The 17070-nt window shown below is 46.3% G+C and overlaps 1 long non-coding RNA gene across 1 annotated transcript; it reads left to right on the plus strand.

Moving 5' to 3' along the window:
* Positions 1–6938: 6938 nt before the first annotated feature.
* Positions 6939–8428, plus strand: LOC139057899 (uncharacterized). Its single transcript, XR_011513078.1, has 2 exons — positions 6939–7053; positions 7118–8428. It is a non-coding gene; the product is annotated as an uncharacterized lncRNA (long non-coding RNA).
* The last annotated feature ends 8642 nt before the right edge of the window (positions 8429–17070 follow it).

A 17070-nucleotide genomic window follows, 5' to 3' on the forward strand; every position in this document is an offset into this window, starting at 1 on the left:
AAGTTATCGATCTGTGGAATACATAATAAGCTCTTGTCTTTAATTAGATCTTACATTTCCAACATAAGCCAGTATGTATGTATCGGCATGCACAAGTCGTCCTTACTACCAATAACGACAGGCGTACTGCAAGGAAGCGTATTGGGACTGCTTTTGTTTAATGCTTACATAAATAGTATAATTAACATTGATCCAACAGTAAAGTTCATTGTATATGCAGATGATTGCACCATGCTTCTTCCTGGTCCTGACGCGACCGAACTGGTACTTGACTGTAATCATATACGTAACAAGCTTATCAGCTGGTCTTCTTCAAACTCACTTAAAATTAATCCTTCAAAAACAAAAGTTATGTTTTTTTCTAGCCAGAAACAAGGCTGTGAGGTTAGAGCTCATAATTAGTTAAGGAAATGATGGCATTGAAATAGTTGAGGAACAGACTTTGCTCGGCGTAACACTATCTTCGAATCTTACATGGGATTCACACATTTTTAACCTATGTAAAAATCTTACGTCCGTCAGTGGTGCAATTCGCGTTGTCATGTGCTTCCTTTAAATATTAAAATTAAAATATATTATGCGCTGTTTGCTTCAATATTAATTATTATAGTTTGTTCTGGCTAATAACAACTAAAATGAACACATAAAGGTGTTCAAACATTGGAAAAAGAAAGCTGTGTGACAGATCGCAAACATTGAATATTGTGGATCTAGCATGAGCACTTTTCAAAATTTCAGCATAATTCGTATAGAAACCATGTATGACTATTGTGTTCTGCTGTCTTTTATCATTCATATAATATATTTAGGCAGTTCTTAGAAACAACAGCGAGCTTATGTGTATACAGGCCTGTGTTAAATACATACAGCACAGACATGTGGTTTCTCCTATGTTATTGCCTGGATTACAAACTACAAATGCTACAACACAATCTTCCTTTACTTCTGAACATATACAAAGGAAGGCAATACACGTTCAATTCAATTCAAATTCAAAAATCAGTTTATTCAAACAACTAATAAGAAATACATGTGAATCATCTGGGCCCTTAGCCTTCTCGGCTAGACTTGGGCCCATGCAGGAAGTGCGAAAAAATAATTATAGCGAGACAACTCAGTATTGTACACAGGATTCATGTAACAGCAGTTATACTACAGTTATACACAAAGGCAGGCGAAATGTTCAAGAAATTATACAATAGTTCGGAGGGCAACATAAAAAACCTTCCAGGTTTGCAACGTTGAGCTCTCAGTTGCAAGCATTTTTTGTAAAAGTGTAATTAATGTTTGTTATACCAATTATTTTTTTATATATATAATCCTCATATTTCTGTTTCTTATGTATTGATGATGCACTCTATTTATTTTTATTCGTTAGCTTTGTTTATCAGCATACATATATGCTTCAATTTCCACTTCATGTAGTGCTGTTAAGTATCTTGTTTTTGCCGTTTTGCTGTATCTGCCTTCTAACGGCAACCTGGGCCTCTGTCAAACTGCCTACATAACTTTTAGTCCAGGTAGCCATCCAGTACTATCTGGTGAATAAACTGAATATTGAAATTGACTGAGAAACTGCCATGAGATTTTCGTGGAATTGAAAAGCCTGATTTATTGAGATTTGAAGAAGGAATTTACTTTTAAATCTACACAGAATTTTGCAAGAAACAGTATGCCATGATATACATCTTTTTGTCCCCATAACAATATTAGCACTGCAGTTCTACCATGTGATCACAGCTTGATGAATAAGTGGGCTCTTGATAAGATTTTATTAAGTGCTCTATACCTATTGCGTAAAATAGCATTCATTATATTTTTAACGCATTTGTGTATTTTTTTATCTTGTAAGCAAAGTTGGCTCTTATACAAGTTATATTACCTTTGCGGCAATGAGTAGAACAACAGAACTGCAGCATCCTTGGGTAAAGAATATAATGTATGATTTACGTTCGCATGATACAACTAGCTCTGCAAAAAAATAAAGCTACGCCAGTGAGTTTCTCAACCATTTCAAGTATCGTAGAGCCATGAGCGATGTGTTGCAATCACGGGAACAACGTATCACATGCCGAGCATGATGGGGATCATGATTTATTGGCATCCTCTTTGAAAAGGGTGCTGACAAACAGTCGCATAGACTGTTTGATGCAATCAGGTGTGCTATACATGCTTTTCAATCTAGCATTTTATGCCACCTCTCCAGCCACCAACGCCACCATTGGGTCGCCGAAACGCGAGATTACGCTACCTCCAATACTAAATGCACAGTAAGACAGCTTACATGATGCCACGCTATCTAGGCAAGCCCACTCTGTGCACGCGAGGCAGATTACCTCTAAAGCAGCGTGCACGGCAGCGTATGCGCTCAGCCGCGCTTACAACCTTGTGCAGCCGGCCGAGACTCGCGCCAGAAATCGCGCCGCGGGCAGACCCCCTCCACCCCCCCCCTCCCGCTAACCATCGCCCCTCACGCACATTTGATCGCGCGTAATCGTTAGGTGTAACTGATTACGATACTTTATCCAGACTCTTCCCCTCACCCTTAGTTTAAAAATAGCCAGGTGATTTTATTTTCAGTTATGGATATATATAGGTTCCATATAACGGCATGGTGCAGACAGCTCAAGCTGAAATGTGTTATATAGCAGGAACTGCCCCGCGCCAGCCTTCTCCACGATGTGATTGCGTGCCGCTCGTCAACCGCTACAGCGCGTCGCGACGATGCACGAATGGCAAATTAATCTTCGTTGCCAAAGCAGGCGATACATAGTGAATAAATGCATCACTTACGTGGCCACTCTATTCAGAATGAAAGTTTGGATTAACGCAGCAAGCTGGGCGAGTTGCTATTTGGCTCCAGCTGTAGTTTTGGTGGATTTTCCAGCGTCCAGCCGAAAGTGTCCGCCTCAAAGAAGTGTGTGTGGTGGGGGGCAAGTACGTGCCCTCCCTCCTGCTTCCTAGTAAATACGCCTGTGCATAAATTCTGGTCTTTAGTCTCTCCCTCTAACACCTTTTTTTTTTTAAGCGCCGCCCTTTGGTGCCCATTCCCGCGTTTCGCGTCGCCGTCGGCCTCGCTAGGGTGCCTCGATGCCCGCACCATCGTTCAGGGTGGTGACAGCACCGCGCCGCTGTCATTTTGGCTTTAATGGGCTCCTCGTGTGTCGGGCGCCCTGCAATGCAGTTTGCCTGTACATGTCGCGCCACCTGGCAGCGGCGGTGAGCATCCGCGGGTAGGCCGTCACCGTCATTTCACCAGTGACCGCGGTGCGCTCAGGCGCGCCTGCAAGCCTGCTTTTCCAATTTTCCAATGGATTCCCCGCGGCCTCTTCGCAGCTCCTTTGTAAGAAGTGTGAACAAAAAGAACAAGCGCAGATACTGCTGCGTTAAGAACTGTCACAACCGCGAAGGGGATGTCGGCATCAAATTGTACCGCTTCCCTTCGAAACCGGGGGAAGCAACCCGGCGGCTGAAGTGGATCGTCGCGGTTCGTGTCGGTCTTGCGAATTTCTGCTTAACGAACTAAGACGTAAGTGCAAAAACAAGAAAAAAAATGAAAAAGAGCCAGGAGCGGCATCTGTAAAAAGACACAATAAAGCGTCAACTGCATGAAAATGCGTGAAATGGTTCCTGCTGTTGTAAATCAGTTTTGATAGTTGTTTAGCTGTTCTTGCTCCAAAACAAACCCGCAGTGGTTGTTAGGTGTCAAATCTAGCTTCGTAAGCGCTCCGTGCAGGAGCTTTGCATGCGCTTTCTTCCTCCTGCGCCAAGATCAAGACGCGAATGCTGGTACCGAGCTCATTCGTGCCGATGTTTTCTCGCGCTTAGAACAACAGAACTAAGGTTGGAGTACACTGCAGAACACGACGAGTATTCGAAAATTAGCATTTCCCTCGAGCACACAAGAGCATATTTCTTCAATCTTCACGTTGTTTAGTCTCAGTTGATTGCTCTCTATGATTCTTCAGCGGTAATATCTTCTGACATTCGAGCCCGAACGACAATACCAGAATATGCTCGAGGCACTTCGTCAACGGAGAAAAAAGCACTTACCTGCCAATTCACCAAAACTTCTACAATGTGAGGTGCAAGGCACGCTCCAAGTAAGAAAGCGACAAATGACAGTTCAACGACGTCCACGGCCGTATTTGCTCACTTAAGTGGCATAAAATAATGATTTGTTAACGCACTTCGAAATCGACGTCGTAAGCATACTTACTTTGTTGTGAAAAATACTTCGCTACCTGCGGTGGTTGCTTAGTGGCTACGGTGTTGGGCTGCTGAGCGCGAGGTCGCGGGAATAAATCCCGGCCACCGCGGGATCCCGGCCACCCGGCCAATCCCGGCCAATCCCGGCCACCGCGATCGATGGGGTCGAAATACTAAAACACCCGTGTAATTAGATTTAGGTCCACGTTAAAGAACCCCAGGTGGTCCAAATTATTCCGCAGTCTCCCACCACGGCGTGCCTCCTAATCAGATCGTGGTTTTGGCACCTAAAACACCACAATTTATTTTAAGCACCTCACGGGGATGTCCGTGCTGTTTACTTCTTTGACACGGTATACGTGGTTGTAGTAAAAGATTTCACGTCCTTTCTCAAGCGTCGGTGGTCCAAAATGGGCCTCGACGTTTTCGATTGCCAATAACCGCAATTTAGAACGTCCGAAAGCTTTCAAACGAGTGCCGCAAAAGCATGCCTCCGTAGCAGCGGCCGCCTCAGTGTTTCGCGCAACTGACACGGTGGCGCTGACGGCTGAGCCGATCGCCGCGCCGCCTGACCATTGCAGGGATACCAGACACGCCCAGAAGCCGAAAACTGCTGGCACATGCTAAATTATGCTTTCATGTCGATATGTAGAACATTATATTCCACCGTACAAAGCACACCAACAATGCTAGTAACATGCTGCAGTATTAGGAGGAAAATCATTTAGTACTTTAGAACATATTGAATTTTCACTGTTGATTGATTCATTCAATCATTCAAATAACTTTATTCAGTGCCCTGCGATTTGGTGGGGTGGGCCTGGACCCCGCCTATGTTTTGGCCAAGGGTTGTTGGCCCTTGGTGGCTTCCTCGGCTCGCTGGGCGGCCCAGAGTTGGTGCTGCAGGTCCGAGCTGAGCAACGCAGACTCCCAGCGCGCGGAAGCTGTCGCTGTTTGACGCTGCATCACCGTTATCCTGTATAACAGCCGGACATTCCCATAGGATATGCTCCAGCGTGGCTCTAGAGTCGCAATGTCTGCACTTGTCTGTCGTGTATAAATTTGGGTGTATTAGCTGTGCATAATAGTTGGACGCAGATGGGATCTGGTCTAACTGCCGCCATTCGACAGACTGATTGTTGCTTAATGGGCCTCTGAAACGGTTCGGACAAATTTTGTAGACGCGTAGGGTACAGCTTAAGTAGAACATTCGCACCACAACTTAAGTGCAGCGTTACGTATTAATGGAGTTACTAGTTACCCTCCTCCCTAGCCATGCTTTTCATCCTCAACTCGTTCGCCTAGCGATCGGGGCTAAGCTCCGCCTTCACTGGTTCTGCGTCACGATGCGACGTCACATCGTCAACTTCGGTTGTTTTGGAGCACGCCCTCGCGAAACCTCTCCGCTAGCCGCTTGGTCGTCGACCCCAAGCGAGAGCTGTCGAAGCAGCGTGCGTTGCGAGCATTCTGTCGTAGGGCCGAAAGTGTCTGGTATTCCGGTAATCACACACTAGCTGAACGTTTCGACGGAACGGTGGAGGCATAATAAACTCAAGCTGATGAAGGAACTTAAGCGCGACGTACGTGAGCTGCCTGATCGGTCTCCACCCAAGTAACCGCGGATATCCGTGGGACGTCCACCATAAGTCCCAACGTCCATCCATCCGGATATCCAACACGGACGTCCGTGGGACGTACATGAAAAGTCCATATCCTGTTTGGATGTTCGAAGGACATCCCACCGGGATGTCCATGGGACATCCCATTTTGAACGTCCGCTGGCTGTCCATAAATAGGCATGCCCAGGATATACACTAGTGAGTTATATATAAACTAGCATAAATATATTGCCGGAAATTTTAGTTTGTTCATATTATATCTGTTTATTTTTGTTCTCTATCGGACACAGTTCATTCTTTTTTTCAAAGCAAAATAAATATATTTCCAACTTGATATAAATTCTGCCCACTTTAACATCGCAGTATTAAAATACGATTTTTTTTCTATCGGTGGGTCATACAAACAATTTGTAGTTTGCTTTAAAAAAATGCTTGTGGATGACTAGCAGAATATATAAGCGCCCATTTGAAGCCACTTATTCGACCTAGAGCCAAGCACTCAAGTTACCCCTCATTATGAAAAGTTCCTGATCATAGAGTTTTGGTCCTGACCTCCTAACATGTACGTTCAGGTTTATAATTGGAACAGGAAGTAAAACACGTTGTTGGGCTAGTTGGTGCATTGTATTAAGAAAAAAACCAGCAAAAAAAAAAGACGGACACAGGAAACATACACAAGACAGGCCTCTTCCAGCCTCTTTCCTGTCTTCTCGTATGTTTCCTGTGTGCGCCTGTTTTTGGCTGGTTTCTTAAAACAGGAAGTTGTCTGCAGTGTTCAATTGTGCATACAATAATATCATTATAGGTAACAAAAACAAATCTCAAAGGCTACGCTTTTGGTGGCTGCGTGCGTTGAAAGCGATTACGAAAGCTATAATGCGTCAGAGCCGCCATGCATTGACAGTAATCTCAAAGGCTATGTTATTCTGGCGCCGACAGCTTTAGCAGAAACTAAAAAAACTCGAAAATCAGATACCGAATATTCCCAGAATAAGTAAATATTTAACTGTGTAATAATAGAATATTTTAAAAACCTATTTATGTTTGCGTAGATGCACGTGGAAGTGTTAGAACCTTGGCAAAACAGAACGCTGCAGTCATCCAATCCAATCCAAGCTCTAGCCATCGTCGCCACGCCATTTTTTCATTCTGCGATCGTTTTAGGGCAGCGGAGCAGCGTTTGTCACCTTCCGTGCCTGCCGAAGTCTCCTACTCAGCTACCAAGGTATGACAGCTACATCGATTTCTTTTTTAATTCGTTTGGGTATTGAAATGTGTTTTCTTCACAGGTGCCAGGATGCCTAGACTGCGGGAGAAGCCGCACGCGCGAAAAAAGAGCGTCGCTGGAAACAAAGACGATATTCGAGGACTTCGGATCTCGCACCGGCAGGCAGCAGTCAACAGCTCGAGAATTCGCAAGTCTAGAACTGTGCAGTGGCGCGTATACCCCGCACGCATGCATTAACATGTGCGGTCGGGCTGTCCCTGCTAACATTTGTACGCCTTGTGATGTTGGTCGCTGCACCGAGGCGACATCGGAAGTTCAGGACGGTGGTTGTGACACTACGCTCACTAAGGACAATGTGCCTTGTTTCCCTGATGGATATACTCTACGTGACGCTTCGGATGGTTCACTTCGCTGTGAGAACGGAACAGGATCCCTTAGGAGAGGTGTACGCACAAGTCAATGCGGGTTTTCTGGTAAGCAGGACCCCGGAGTCTACATTTTTCTTTAGCTACCGCGGACTCTTCATTGGCGCCCTTTTGATTCTCCTGGCAAAGAGCTTCTCCTGGCTAATGCGCTCATGATCAGAGCTGTAGCCGTCAGTAGCAGCAAGATCGCCTGCTGATCTCTACGAAAATAAAAAGCTCCTTTTAAAAAAGTGAAGAATATATTAGTTGTTTTTATCTACAAGTTTGTTTAATATCGTGAGAATATGGTCACTACTGCCACGGCGGGGACATTGTAAACGAGAGTACGCATTCGATGGCCAAGTGAGTTTTAATAATTGTAAGAACGCACTACGCCACGAGAAAGAGCTATTGTTTAAAGAAAGTGAAGAATATATTGATTGTTGTTCACTAATAGTTCGTTTAGCTACGTCAGAATGTGGAGACATTGGGAACAAGAGTACGCATTTGACGGCAAGTTGACTTACGAGAACGCACTACGTCGCGAATAACATTTAAGCTGCAATACCATTAAGCATGTCCGTGTGGCACCCCGCGAATGACATTAAAGTTTAAGGCATTAGCCAGTTAATGTCATTTTTTGTGCCCGTGTCGCAGAGTGCTAGTGAAGTGATGTAGTCAAGATTAATTCCTTCATGTCATTTCTGTTGCTTTCGCTGCTTAATAATGCTAATTGATGTATTTTTGCTTTCTTTTTATTCCATGCTGCAAACACAAATGTCAAAGCAGGGTGGGCAATAAGTATTTTTTGTTCTGCTGTTCTCTACCTTGTGTTGTGCTATTGAAATTGCAAGTTTTCTTCTTTATCCGTGTATTTATTTGTTCTTTGAACAGTACGCATATATCTGCTTATTGGTCTTTTTATGCATATGTATAAGGTGACAATAAACGTTTAATTGTATTTGGAAGTTGGTGTAAGTTCATTTCTCGTTTATTTAAAACAAGAATGCATTCAAGCATTAGACCAATGTAATATATGTATATATAATGGTCCGGTGCTTGAATGTGTCCCGGCCACTACTGTCGCTTCAAGGCATGTGTATATCTGGAATATCCCCGGGAAGACACACACACACATACACACATATATATATATATAAATATATATATATATATATATATATATATATATATATATATATATATATATATATATATATATATATATATATATATATATATCCTGAACGTCCCCTGAATGTCCATGCTGGATGTCCGCGTCGGACGTACTACGGATGCCAAAGCGATTACCTTTGGATTCCCCAGGGACGTCCCTCGGACGTACGTCGGACATTCATGGATATCCCACGGACATCCCGAATATCCAGAAAGGACGTCCGTCGGACGTCGCCCGGATATCCGTGGTTACTTGGGCACGGTCCAGCCACACGTTGGCGCAGAGCCTAACCAGCCAAAGGAAGAGCTAATATTGCTCTAACCAAGTGTAAAACATTCTAAACATTTACAAAAACAACGTGTTAACGATTAAACGCGTGCAAAAAATTTACAGCAGCAAAGAAGAATACATTTTGTTACTGCTACTGTGTGTGGTTCAGCTCTTTGCCACCAGGTGGCTGCACCGTGCAGACCATTCACATTTGCGCTTCTGTTCATCCCCCGAAACCACCGTTTATAAACGGTGCCTGAAACGACAAGCAAGAGGACACGGCCAGGCCCTGTCCCCTTGCGCTTGCGTTTGCCCTAATACCGGACTCGCGAAACGCTATTGCGTTAGTGATCTTCCGGTGTACAGTGATGGCCGCAATCGCGCAAAACCTGACGCCAATCGGATAGCGGCAGTCCGATGCGCTGCAGCCAGTCCGCTCGTCTACTGGCTTGCAGAGGGACACGATGTCGCAGCTTGACATATTGCCAGTCGCTACGTTTGCAGTCTACAACGCAACAACGTCGAATCATAGCGCTCGCGAAAAGGTAGACCGACAATGACGGCGGAGCTCTCGTCAAAGATGGAGTACGTTGTAACACAAGCAGACGACACTAGCTGTGTGCCGGAAGTGCTTAAGTGTACTGAAAGAGTGTTCTTGTGCATTCTCTCTATGTTACTTTCTTTTCATAAAAACAAATTAACATTCCGACTATTACGAACATCATTTGTTTACTATAAAGTTGGAAAAATTATCGATCGCGCGTTCTGGTCAGCCAATCGGATAGCTCGCCCCACTGACGTCATACGGGTGATATCCGTCATATGGGTAGGGATGGCTTAAATTTCCGCCGAGCAGTGTGCTGCGATCGGCAGCGATGTGCATTTTTAAAACCTTATAATAAATTACACGCTTTACACGGAGCACTTAGATGTGTCAATTAATGATCAGAAGGACCTACTCTAACGACTCAGTACGTTTGTAGAAAGTCGTCCAGATCGTTTCAGGGTCCCTTTAATTTTGGGTGCGGCGGCGGGAATGTGCGCCGTGAACATTTAAGTTGGTTTCCTGGAATCCTTTAGTCACATATTTTGTTTGCTCCTTGAGTGTACAGTTGTTAGCTACATTGCCTCACACATTTCTTGCTGCACTTCTATTTCACAACGCTACCTTTTAATATCCACCTTTGCCACACTTTGGATGCAATCTTTGACTTTTAATCAGTATATATGATGGCCTAATGAGATTCAATGCATAAGAATAAATTTGAGGCAAGCATGGCAGCTTATATGTTTTATCGCACACCGGCTGCTTCAAGCACTCAGTGAAGTTTAGAAACAACAGGCGGCATGCAAAAATTTACATACACTCATAAAAATGACCTTTATTCTAGGTTAGCTCCAGCAACTGTCTTGCTGCCATACCTATCATTTGAATCATTACGCTGCATCAGCCAACGCAAATAGATGCGCAACCTTAACGTTACGAAACGCTCGAGCAGCTTTTGGCCAGATTGGGGTGGTCACTGCAGGGCACCGACAATGCAGGTACACATTTTTCGAAGATGTGTGTCAAAATTCTCATTGGGCTTTTCAGCCGGCAAATATTTTCCTCAGAAAACTTTTTGAATGCACTCTCCCAGCACTCAACAAGGCTCAGTACATTGCGACTAACATAGATTACGTTTCTGCCACCGTGCACATACTCTTTCATTTGCCCAAGGGCATGCTCCTCTCCTACTTCTGCTGCAGTAAGTGCTTCGGTGCAGACAGCACAGGAAGTTACCGTCGACAGTAGTGGCCTAAACAAAAATACCGCTATGTGGGCCACAATGTCGCTTTCAATATGAGACAGAAGTTCTAGGTCTTCAAAATCATTGATGTCAATTGGGTCTTGCTGTACCTGCCTAATTTCTGTGAAAAAAAAAATGTCCGCGAGGCACTCACTGTCATCAATGTCATAACCGCTGGATTTCGGCAGTTTACATGAATGCGACAGTGGCGCATCGCATTTCCAAGCGCATTTGGGAAAGGCGATGCGACGCCGTTTACATGTAGCGCATTAACTCTCGCGAGAACGTAGCGCCATATGGTGTCGTGTAAGGGAAGTGAAGCCGACTTCCGGTGTAACTGGCTTCCGGTAGTGGGCCGAGTGCACGTTGGTGGCTGAGTGCCGAGAAATAGCTTTAGTCTTGCGTACGCGAGTTATATTGTACGCTATACGCTATACTGTAGCGTACGCGAAGCACCGCACGTTTTTTTACACTTTTCGTTGGCCATCGAGATTTTCGGATCTCAGAGGCTATATGCCGTCGTTGCGGCTATTTCCCGACTTTAGCGATAGGTAGCGCGGACATCTCGAATGTTTCTTTCGTTAGGCTTCGAGTCGTTCGAAACGAGAAGCGATCTCGAAAACACCACAAGGTTATCCATAATACTCTGTCGTCGAAGCGGCCTGAGACTAAGCGAAAGCCGTTTACACAATCATTTGCTGCGAACGAAGTGCATTTTACGAAAGCAACGCCAAATTCAATTCGAAGCGGGCAGCCGGGACCGCCGCCATGTTGGTGGCTAATTCCTTCCCATCATTCCTAATGCGACGATCCTGCGTTTACATGCTCCGCGAGAGTCTACTCGCGCCCGTAAATCTACCCTTGCCTGGCGCATTGACGCGATGCGCCTTCCTAGCGCATTACTGCTGTTTACATGAATGTGATGCGCTAGAAATGTGATGCGATGCGACACTGTCGCATTCATGTAAACGCTGTACAAAGAACGAATCTTTATGGCATTTTTTTAAGTCGTATGCGCTTGGCACTGGCTTCAGCATTCTTATAAAAGAGAACAAGTTCTCTCGGTAGCCCTGGATGAACCGGCCCGTTAATACAAGCTTGTATCCACATTCCTCGAGGAGGAAAAGGTGTAGCTGCAAAACTACATTTCTCAACATAGCGGCTTCCACACCTCCTTCACCCCAATGCCTAGGCCGTTGATGACTTCCACGGTGAGGTTTAGCACAGAAATTGCCTCCCTGTATTTATCTTCATTCATGACACTGAGAGCCGCAACTGGCTGATGAGCTGTCATTAAAGAGTACCACTTTGACATTAATTCAAGAAACCACGCACTTGTTTCGGCTTCTGGAGGTAGAAGTTCCTGCCCTATATAATATCTAATAGCTGCAGGTGACTCTCTAAATAACTGCACAGCTATTCCTACCTTCATTTTTGTAGAGTGGCCAGTTGACACATGTACATTGGTTAAATTAGGTGCAACTTGCAACTGATCATTGTCTAAGTTCAAGAAAGCCTCAACGTGTTCTGCTGCTACTTGAGTTGCTGGTAAGTTAAACCGTGAGACTATCTCTCTACTCGGGTGCATTGGATCCTAACGAACGAAATGGCACCTCACGTTCTTCAGCACCTGGGCAGGGTTTGGCATAAAAAGGGTGTCTCGTTGCTGTTGAAAAGATGTGGCACGCTGGACACTGTGACAGCGTTGCGGGAACTACATAAGTTGAGTAACCTCCACCTGGCGTGGTTGGAGCTCCCCATGTCGCAAGTGACGCATAGCACACGAAGGCCAATCTCTGTACAAGCTTGATAAGATGGAATAAAAAGGTCTTGAGCAGATCGCCGTGACGTAAGCGCCTGTGTCATAATACGCAATGACTTGTTTCTAACGGCTGTTTGTGCCGCCCACCATGAAAACAAGCGCATGCTTGGCTGACTGGTCAGGTGAAGGCAGTGTTGTCATTCCAAGCAGGGTATCAGTGCCATGGTCAAGTTCTATTCCACTCCGGATCTCCATATCATCAAGAAAAAGTACACAGTCTTTTTCAAAGTCTTTCATTGAAGGTACTTTTGTTTGCATTGTAGACAATATCTCATGTAGCACACCAGGCTTAAAGACAGGTGCTGTAATCTACACAGTGTGCATTGTGATGAAAGGGTGTAGCCTTGCTCAATAAGGAGATCGTCACCGGAATTTACACAGGTGAACTTGAGTTGCAATGCCTTTTTCACTGTCTCAGCGCTCCACGCACGACATGTTCTGCACTGCCTCTCTAGAACTGCCTTCTGGTCTTCGTTGAGGTTTCAAGTTAGCAGTCAACATCGAGAGCTTCATCTCCAGCTTTGCTGCTTGCCTCTTAGCTGCCCTTATGTTGTTCTTAGCAAGCGACAAGCTTTGTTGAAGTTGAGTGTTTTTTTTTCTCCATGTCTTTTAAAGCGTTTCGCATTTTACTGATTGACAGTGGGTTTACATCTATTCTGTCACAGTGCTGCTCCTCTTCACCCTCTTCTGTGTTGTCGCTAGCGCAAGGTTGATCTATGTGGGTATCCTCACCTTTAGGGGATGAACTTCCAGGCGACATAATAGCTGTCGGATGGACTGTATAAGTATCTGTATATTTAGCAGGAATTCGCCGGCCTCCAGAGGAGGCTTCCTGGCTTCGGTTGCACTGCATGAAGAAAAATGTGGGCCTTCAGATAAAACAAGCATAGTATATGACACTGGCGGCAACACACTCACAGGAATTCATTACTTACGTCTAAAATCAAAAAGAGTAGGAACAGAAGTACGCTTCAGCACCCGCCGCCCCCCTTTCCTACCGTTCTCATACTGGTCTGGCTCGAAGTGAAGCTAGAAATGCAAACACGGATGCACAATTAGCGATAAGTAAACCGCACATGCAAGTGAACATAGTGAACGAGACAAATCCTTAAACTTAAATGCTATTCTGACTTAATTATGCACAAGAACTAACATTCACGATCGATAGAGTCATATCGAGGCCAGCTAGCCGACCACTGCTCACCACTATCTGCTAGATTTACTGGAACGCTGAAACAATTTTGCTTCGTCGAACTTTTGGGTTAGCGCACAGACCCGCGATCGTTAGCGTACACGCTGGCAGCATCGCAGAGAACAGGCAGTGAGACGCGTTCGCACAATAGGCACACAAGCCCGTGCACCCACAAACAAATAAGACAACAAAACTACTGGCGGCTCCTTTATAGGCAACCCTCTGAAACATGTGGCAAGCTTTGATGACATACCTCTCATATCTTCGAGGTGTCAGTCGCCTTCCACTTATCTCGCTTCACTTGAGCCTCCCACTTCCTCCTTCTCTCGGGCTCCCGAGTAAATCGGAAGGTCCGCAGCCCTTTTCTCCATGAATCGGTGCACCCCGGAACACAGCACCCAGTCATCCTCGTTCGCTTGCTCACCCACTTACGGGAGAACGATCAAGCCATGGAAACGCGCCGCGAGACGAGCCACGCACAGCACGGACGACCGCTTACAGAAAAAAAAAAGTTACGAAACACAGTCACAGAGAAATGACGAAAACCGCGCCGGAAAATCTTGTAAGATCAGAAAATTACCGCGGTTTGTCCGACCGCACTAGCTTCACGGGCCACCGGCAGCTACTTAAAACCAAGATGGCGTCGCGTCCGGAGAGCGGCGGCGCGATGAGGGACAAATCGTGGCACCAGCCTGAACGGCGGCGCTGGCATCGATCCAACCTAGGTCTCGCCGTCGTCCCTCGCCGTAGCGAAGGTAATCCGCGCGCTGCTATAGCTGTGCGCGGATGGCGCGCAGCTAGAGCAACGCGGTCCATCCATCCACGCGGTGGCGCGTGGATGGAGGGGCTTTAGCTTCCCCGTTTGTGGGACACGTTCCTCAGTGGCGTGTGTCGCCTCGGGCAGTGCTTGCGCCTGGCTGTCCTTCTCTCGCCTCCACTCTTGCCCTTTACCTCCCCTTACCTGGCACAGTGCCGTTACAGTGACTCGAAAGACAGCTATAGCGTTTAGTCCCCTTACTTCTACTTCCCACCCCAACCTTGTGCGGCCACACAGACTTGTCTGTGGGTGAATGAGTGTCTGACCTCTACTCAGTGCCCCTATTTTCCACCCGCTTCCTCATCCCACCTCAGAAGAAACATCAAATAATAATCTCCGCGGCGGTGCGCCCACTATAAAATGGCGCGATGGCGCGTCGCCGGAGCGCCGGAACGATAGCGGTGGATAGCGGTGTGTGCTGCCCAATCCGAAACGCAGAACCGCCTCCGTTGGGCACTGCTTGTTCTGTATGCGATTGCCTATTGTTGAAATAAGGCAGCAGCTGCGCTCGAAGATTGCATTACCAAGAAGCGTAATCGTCGGTCAAATTTTTTTACTTGTGGAAAGTGGCATAAAAAGAGCCTCTGTACATTTTGTTTTCCGTCTTGAGAAATGTCAGTCTACCCCCGAAACGTTGACACAATAAACGTGGCTGTTTTTAAAGAAGTACACCAACTTTTCAATTATAATTTTGCGGCAACTATAGATACTTCTACCTTCACGTTGCATATTGTGAAGATCCGTGCTCGTCCCGGATAGGAGCCTAGGAGGAGGATAGGAAGAGGTCCCGGTACAGACTTAGACTATGGGACCTCCTTATGTGTTCTACACACATGCAGTATTTCTGTATTTGTACGAATAAATACATTCTGAAATGAACCGTCCGATATTATGGAACAGCACGGCTGCCTCCTGGATCTTCATGGGTACTGTCTGCAGACATTCTACGAATCATCCACGCAGCGCCACAATCGCCTCCGCGAGTGCTTGTTTGTTTGTTTGCCCTCTGTAACCTGCTAACACCCACGATATATGACGGATTGGCCAAGGTGCGGGTGGAATTAGAAGACGATTAGTGCCTCGCCCTTTCTTCTTTCATCTGCATTTTCACATTGTTCTGCCACCTGTCTCTTGTGCGGGATTTTGCTTGTTGCTTCTTGTGTTTGTGTTGCAATCGTTGAGAACGCCTTCCGACACAAGTACGACGTCGCGCGTGCCCGAGCACGCACGCACGCACGCACGCACGCACGCACGCACGCACGCACGCACGCACGCACGCACGCACGCACGCACGCACGCACGCACACACACACACACACACACACACACACACACACACACACACACACACACACACACACACACACACGTTTTCACACTTTGACACTGCTAATGCGAACGCGTTAAACAAGACACGTCAAAGTGAAAACCAAATTGTCACTTGACATGGAAAGAAGAGAGTTGGTCATTCAAAACAGCAAAACAGAAGGCTATGCATAAGAAAGCGGAAGGCACAGTCACAAATGCCTAATCAGAACACTCAGTGCAGGAAAAGAAGAAAAAAGAAAGCCTCTCCTCTTCTGGGATGTTTTTCGAAAAATACGCATAGGTTAATCTACCTCAGCAGAAGGCATTACCGACATTAACACCTGGATGCAAGCGCTACGCACTGATGTTCAAACGGCCACTCGGGTGGTAACTACAGATGCCTCAGTTGAACGCATGGATAGCCGCCTCGCCCATCTTCTGGAGGCTAAAGCCTCCATCCTAGCTCGATGGAAGGGGCAGCGCCTAAACCGTCGCCTCAGAAGTAAGATATCCAAACTGAACACAGCCATTGAGGAGCATTGTCAAACCCTCAGCTGGCAACAATGGACTGAGCTGTGTAACACGGTGGATGGACAACTTCATCGCCCTTCCTCGTGGAAACTCCTCAAACATCTGCTTGATAATACCACCACCTGCACCACCCAACAGGATCGGCTGCAGAAGCTCCTTTATACGGAGACCCTTAAGCAAGGTCCACAACAGGTGCTTGACTACCTCTGCACCAGATATATCTCCAGGGGACAAGTCAGTCCACACAGCAATTACATCGGTAGCCCCAACCCTACACTAGACGCCGATTTCAGCGTATCTGAAATACATGCTGTTAGATATGGAGCTGTTTCCTGCGATTACTTCGAGTTCCCCAAACCACTTCGGATTGCAGCACAGCTAATTGAGGAATGCAGAAGCAGGAAAGCGCATTCTAGAGGAGACACGTGCAAACAAGTTTGCGGCCCCCAGGTCGTGCGCCGCCGGGATTAGCAGGTGGGCCTCGGACAATGGAGCATGAGCAGCCCTCCCCTTCTCCTCGTTAGAAGTGCATTGCCAGTCTGCGAGGCAAGACCGCAGAGAGCCGCCAGGTGTGACACCGCGACACGGGCGCCTACCATTGGCTGAAAGTGGCGTCATCGGAGCGGACTCTCCCATTGGTCAAACATGACGTGACTTACAGTACTCGAAGGGTTTATAAGAAGCCTTCCAGAGAGACCAAAAC

This window comes from Dermacentor albipictus, chromosome 3, assembly GCF_038994185.2.
Source record: "Dermacentor albipictus isolate Rhodes 1998 colony chromosome 3, USDA_Dalb.pri_finalv2, whole genome shotgun sequence".
In the NCBI taxonomy this organism is placed as follows: Eukaryota; Metazoa; Arthropoda; class Arachnida; order Ixodida; family Ixodidae; genus Dermacentor; species Dermacentor albipictus.